The 6,357-nt window shown below is 37.0% G+C and overlaps 1 long non-coding RNA gene across 1 annotated transcript; it reads left to right on the top strand.

The window, feature by feature from the left end:
- The first annotated feature begins 330 nt into the window (after positions 1-330).
- On the top strand, positions 331-1,202 carry LOC149231212 (uncharacterized). The gene is made up of 2 exons (XR_016247430.1): positions 331-666; positions 839-1,202. It is a non-coding gene; the product is annotated as an uncharacterized LOC149231212 (long non-coding RNA).
- Positions 1,203-6,357: the final 5,155 nt, after the last annotated feature.

The raw sequence follows: 6,357 nt of genomic DNA, 5'->3' as shown, positions 1-6,357 counted from the left end.
CATGTCTCAAATCTTTTCCCTTAGGCTTTCTCATTTGTGTGAAACTCAGCGGGTGCTTTTAACCTGTGAGGTTTGACCGATGGATTGTTGCCTTTCATTTACCTTAGTTTGATTGAAATGTTCAGAGTTAATCTAGATTCTGCATGCAAAGATCCTTCCCTAAGAAAAGCCATGAGTCTCTTCAAAGATGTTATTCCTTCTTAAACATAAGATATGTCAAATGGATCCCGCAAAAGTTGTGTGCTTGATGATGGGTAAATCTGGGTATGAGATTTACAAATTTGCACTTACATGTATACCTGTGGTTGCAATTCACAGATAGGTGCATAACATCCATTCATTACCTCATCTTGAGCATTTGAGCATGGTTCATGCAAAAAACATTGCTGGTCAGTTAAATCCATTAGTTGAAAACTTGGAAGTGAAGAGTAGTGTTGTAGTCTTCTCTATGTTGATGAATGCTTTTTGAGACTTCAAAATGTTTAGACATGCAATTCCTTTTTCATCTTGCTCCTGTGTTCTCAATTTTTTTTTTCTACTGTTTTTTAAGGCCAAATATAAACCATGGGATATATATTTTTACCCTGAAGACCTCCAAATCATTTGGAAAAGGAGGTGCTGCAGCAAAAGAGATGGGTTGAATTTGTTGTTTGGATGGACTCTATGGTATGTAATCTTAGTTGGATTTCCAATATACTTTTAAACCATATTTTCATTTTATTTTTTAGTACTATTAGATATTATATCTTACCTCATTTTATGGTTAACATTGTATAACAAAAACATGTGTTGTGTTATGTAATTAATACTAACATGTAATATTGATTTTTTTTGTCAGAATGCTAGAGGTAATGATTGCCAAGACGATGATCCAAATTATGTTCAACTTATATCAGGAGATGATGAGGATGAGGATGAGGATGATGGTGGTGAAGGAGGAGATGATGATGATAGTTGCGGTGTTGGTGATGATGTGGATCAGACTAATGAAGATGGTCAAGATGATCATGAGGATGATCTTGGTGGTGGTAGCTAGGCATGCACATGCATTGTTTTTTATGAAGAAATTATTGTGTAGAATGACATTGTTATGTTTAGATGGGTGTTGTGAATTTACCCTATATCAATGAGACATTTTGATTTTGTAATCATACGATGAGTTTGATTTATGTATGTTGTTAATTTATCGTAGAATAACGATATTCATGAAATATTTTGATTAAAAATAACACTGATTTTATTAGTATTATGTTGCTATTTTATACATGTTTTGAAAATTGTTAATGACACATTGTTATTTTTTTGGATGGATGTTGTCAATTTCTCTTAAATTTCTTTACAAATGATTTTGAATTGTGATATCTACTTTAATGATATTTAGAAACTATCATATATTTCACTATGAATCTATAAAGGGGGTCATATATGTAAAGAAAAATATACTCTATATAAGAAGTCAAATGCGGATGTAACCATAGATGAAAAATTGAAAGTAAAATTGGATGTTAAACTAGGAATTAATACAAAATGCAAACAATTGACATACACAGTGTTTTAAATTAGAAGTGAAAAATTTTGCAATAGTTGACACAAAGAAGGGAACAAAACATGGCATACAAAAGGATATCAAATTGGGCAAAAACAAGGACACATAAATGGGCACCAAATTAGATGCAAAAAAAGACAACAACTAGATGTAAAATAAGATGCAAAGTTGAGCGTTAAAAAGAAACAAAAAACGTTACAAATTAATATGCCAAATGATGATGCAAATAATGGTGTAAATTTGGGATGCAAACTTGGGTGCAAAAAAGAAAAAAAAAAAAAAGATGTAAGAAAAGACATAAAACAAGATGCAAAATGGGGCTGAAAAAAGGTGAAACCAAGGATGCCATATTGGATGTAAAAAATGATTCCTAATCACATGCAAATTTAGGCTCGAACTCAGACACAAAATTATATGCAAATGTGGACACAAAATGAGGCCAAAAAAGATGCAAATTTGGATGGTGAAAACGATGTAAAACTAGACACCAAAAAAATGCAAAATTGGATGAAAAAGTCGGTGTAAATAATGGTGCAACATTGGACACAAGTAGACACAAAAAAATGGTGCAAAAAGGGGCATAAAATAGCTTAAAATTGGATGCAAAACTTGGTGCAAAAACAAATACAAAAGTAGACGTAAAAAATGGCTCTAAATTGAATGTACCATTAGACACAAAATAAGATGCAAAGGTGGACACAACACATGACTCAACATAAGATGCAAATATAAATGCAAATTTCGATGCTCAAAATGATGTAACATTAGATGCAAGAGATGGTGTTAAAAATGATGCAAAATTGGATGAAACAAATGACGCAAAATATGGTGCAAAATGAGATGGGAAAAATGGAGACAAATCAAACGTAAATGTGGATGTAAAAAATGGTCCAAAAAAAGATGCAAAAATGGGCACAAAAATGGATGCAAAATTTGGTGCTAAATCAAATTCAACACATGGTGCAAAGATAGGCACCAAAGCTGGTGCAAAAATAGAAGCAAAAACTAGTGTAAGACTAGATACAAAACCTGGCGTAAGACTAGATGCAAAAACTGACACAAAATGGATGCATAAAAAGACGTTAAATTGGATTCAAAATACAGTGTAAACTTGATGCAAATGATGGTGCAAAAATGGAAGCAAAGAATGACACAAAATAAGAAGCAAAAGAGAATGAAAAATATATGCAAAAAATGACACAAAACTAGAAGCAAAACCTGTCATAAAATAAGATGCAAATCTTGGTTCAAATTTGATGCAAAAAATGATGCATAGTTTGGTGTAAAAAATGATCCAAAATCTAGCGTGAAAAAGGATGCAAAATCAGGTGCAAAAAAGGACGCTTTAAAAATTGTACAATAGAGCCAGATTTAGCGCCAGGTTGCTCATCACAATTACAAAAAAAATGCACTAAAATCTGGCGCTAAATCTGGCGCAAATCGCTGGTTTTGTTGTAGTGTATGAATGAGGAAAATCTGTGTTTTTGGGGCAACAAGAGGGTCTTTGCCTCAAATCATGGTCCCAAAGGGAGGAAGAGGGGCCAAGGCACTGTTGCTAGCCTTTTAAAGCTTTTCTTTACCATTGCTTAACCTGTTATAGAAAGCACAAATGGAAGCAAACTACTGAATCATCAAAAGCAACCTATTCTTAACCATGAAAGAAATACATCGAACAGAAATCTAATCTACAAAAAATAAACATACAAATACAAGTAAAGAGGACCTTGGCTGCTTGGATTGGGCCCTAACCCAAGACCTTTAGCCCTCAAAGGTAACTTAGTGCTAACTCAAAAAGGATTCCATCTTTATTTCCAAAATAACAACAAGGTTACATGAATCTGGCAAATTAATAAGCTCGAAGTTGAGCAGAGTTTACATAAGAAAAAGTACAACAAAACTTCAAAAAAAATCCAACCTAGTGAGGCCCTAGGCCTCTCTACTTATACAATTGAATCTACCAATAGCTTCCTTAAAATTAGGGAGGCTTGGCTCCCAAAACTCGAGATAGTCATCAGTTATCCTCCACTTGCTTGGCTGCCTGCTAATACATGACTTGGCTGCTCATGCTCTGAGATTAATGAAGAAGAATTCAAAGTGAGGAGTAATAAATGAGCGAGACTCCCTCCTATAAGTCCTCTCCTTTGTTCACTTTGAGTTATTGCTACCATTTTTCCACTAGATCCTTGACTTTGACCACAAAATTCATTAATAATCTGTATTAAACACACATTATACCACATGGCATCATAACTAACTCAACTCACTCTATAAGCATAAATATAATTCAAAAATCACACAATAAGCTAAGAGAACGGTTGATTTGACTAGGTTAGGAGGTAAAATGAGCCCATATAATTACCCATTTATGAGGCTCATCATCACCCCCCTGCTGAAAGTGTTGCTAATCCTCTAAGAAACTTAGTCCATCTCCTCATATTTTATGGCCTTGGTGGCCTCCCTAGCATCCCGTGCTTCTGATGTGGTCTCCTCTTCCTTGTCATAGAATCCTACCTTTCTGTCTATTTCTTCCCACTGCTCCTATTCTTTTTCTTCTCTTCTACCTTCCAGCATGCATAACAGCATTGGGGTACTCATTTTGAGGCCAATCCAATTGACCTTCAACCTCTACATGGGGTGCTTATACATGGGCACTCTCCTTAATGCCTCCCTCATCCTCATTGGGGAATGATATTCCCTTATCTGTAGACTATGTGGTAGGGTATTCCATCTCCTCATACAGGCATGTACACAGTGATCCCCAAGTAACCTTTCCAAATCCTCAAAATGTGAAATGGCTTGTGCTTGATCAGTTATATATCTAGGGGAAATCTAAGAATTGTGGGCAAGTAGGTTATGTGTGCTGATGAGTGCCATGGGGTCTGATGACTCAGCTCTGATCATTAATGGTTCATTCTTCTCCTTTATCATCAACCTTCTTATTTATGTTTCCCTTAACTCTTCATGGTTCATCCATGAGGCCATGGCCATTAGTTGCAGGTACCCTAGCCTAGCATTGGGGACCCACACATTAATGTTTGTGAGGGCCATGTTGTGTAGGTAGAATTCTGCCATCTTTGCCTTATCTTCTAATGTGCTTTGGTCACACAGGTCCATAAACTGGCTATAGTCTTGGAAAGGCATGGTGCCCCTTTGTGCCAAAGTCTTTAGCTGAAATTGAAACCATTGGTCCTTGAGATACAGGCCATATGATTTTGTTGGTTTCCTACATTACAATTCCTCCATAGACCAGCTGGCCATGCATGCTAGTTGGGTCTCATTCTCTTGCAACTATCTTTTTAACAAATTATTTTCAGTTTCAAGGTGGCTCCTTGTGATTTCTTCTTTGTGTCTGGCAACACTTAACTCTCTTCCCATTTCTTTGAGTTTGTTCTCCATATGGCCAACATCCTCAACTCCTTTGGATTTAGCTATTTGCCTCCATCTATGGGTCTTTATCTTTTCCTTCTCTAATTCAAGTAATAGAGGGATTGCAATTTTTTGTGGAATTACTCTTCCCCCCTCAAGAAGACTATAGTAGGAGCCAATACTTGGCTGGGGATCAGGTTCTTGTAGCTCTGTTTCTTCCTCCTGTCCCTGTGGCTGTTCTTCTACCCTTTTCTTAAGCTCTTGGGTTCCTATAGTTTTGACAAGGTCTCCTATAGAACTTTCTGTGCCTCCTGTAGGACTTTTTTTTGGTCCTGTAGTTTTACCTTTTCTTTCCATGTGGGGGATATAGGAGTTCCCCTTTCATATGTAATAGGTGCCTTGGAAGGGGATTCCTTTCCTTGGGCAGAGGGTGAATCTTCAATAACAATTGGCACTTTTGAAGAAGGCTGGGGTTTCCTTGATTTGATTCTTGTGCTCTTCCTAGGCTTGAAATGCATTAAAGTATGCCTCTTCCTCTTCTCTTTTGGCTTAATTGATGTGTTGAGGGCAGTGAGGGCACCTGCTGCCTCTCTTTCTAGGTATCAGGGGACACTTTTGTCTTTTCTACCTCTCTTTCTGTCTTTGTTTGCTCTATTTCCACCTGCTCTGTTTCTTCAACTTTTTCCTCCTCTATCCTGGTTTCTTCCTTCTTCCCTTCTTGTTCTTCTAACTCACTAGTTTCTTCAACTTCTTCCCCTTGCTGCTCTTCCTCCTCACTACCAGTAGGACTGATATCATATGTCAAGGTATTTATGTCATCTTCAGCTATCATGTTTCTGAAGATTTCCCATGCTATAGGAGTGTAAATGTATGGAGGGCTTCTTCCACTAAAATTTTGATTAACCCATGGTGAGCCAACTGCACTGGATTTCCTACTTTTACTTTAGTACTGGAGTCAATGAGGGACTGTAGGAGGAAGTAGGGGATGCTGAGCTTCTTAGGGGTTGGAGTGTCCATGGAATACCTTAATTAATGAAGGATTATAAAGTGGTACCCATAGAAAATGCTATACCTCCCCTCACAGGAAATATACTTGAATATTTGGTAGGTAACCTCATCCCAAGGATATGGTATGCTAGCCCTTTTTATGCCATTTTTATCTTCTACAGGGGTTTCATTGTTTTGGAAGAAGTTTTTCTTAGCAGCTTGGCCAATTGGCTTCTCATCCTTGCTCCAAGGCAATCCAAGAGGAAGGGTAGTGACCCTACTGATAAATTCAAGGGTTACCTCCATGAAAAGGCCTCTAAAGGTGATAGTGGCATGCGTTCTAGTGTGAGGGACCAAAGAATTGGAAAATTCCTGAGCAATTTCCTCATCAAACCCTCGGAATTTCTCAAAAAAGTTCATCCAATTTGCTCTTGTGAATATGTCCACTACTTGGGGAT

This window comes from Pinus tabuliformis, chromosome J, assembly GCF_031772625.1.
Source record: "Pinus tabuliformis cultivar Carrire ecotype Pingquan chromosome J, CPIR1, whole genome shotgun sequence".
NCBI classification, from domain to species: domain Eukaryota; kingdom Viridiplantae; phylum Streptophyta; class Pinopsida; order Pinales; family Pinaceae; genus Pinus; species Pinus tabuliformis.
This window is presented reverse-complemented; position numbering and strand designations above follow the sequence as displayed.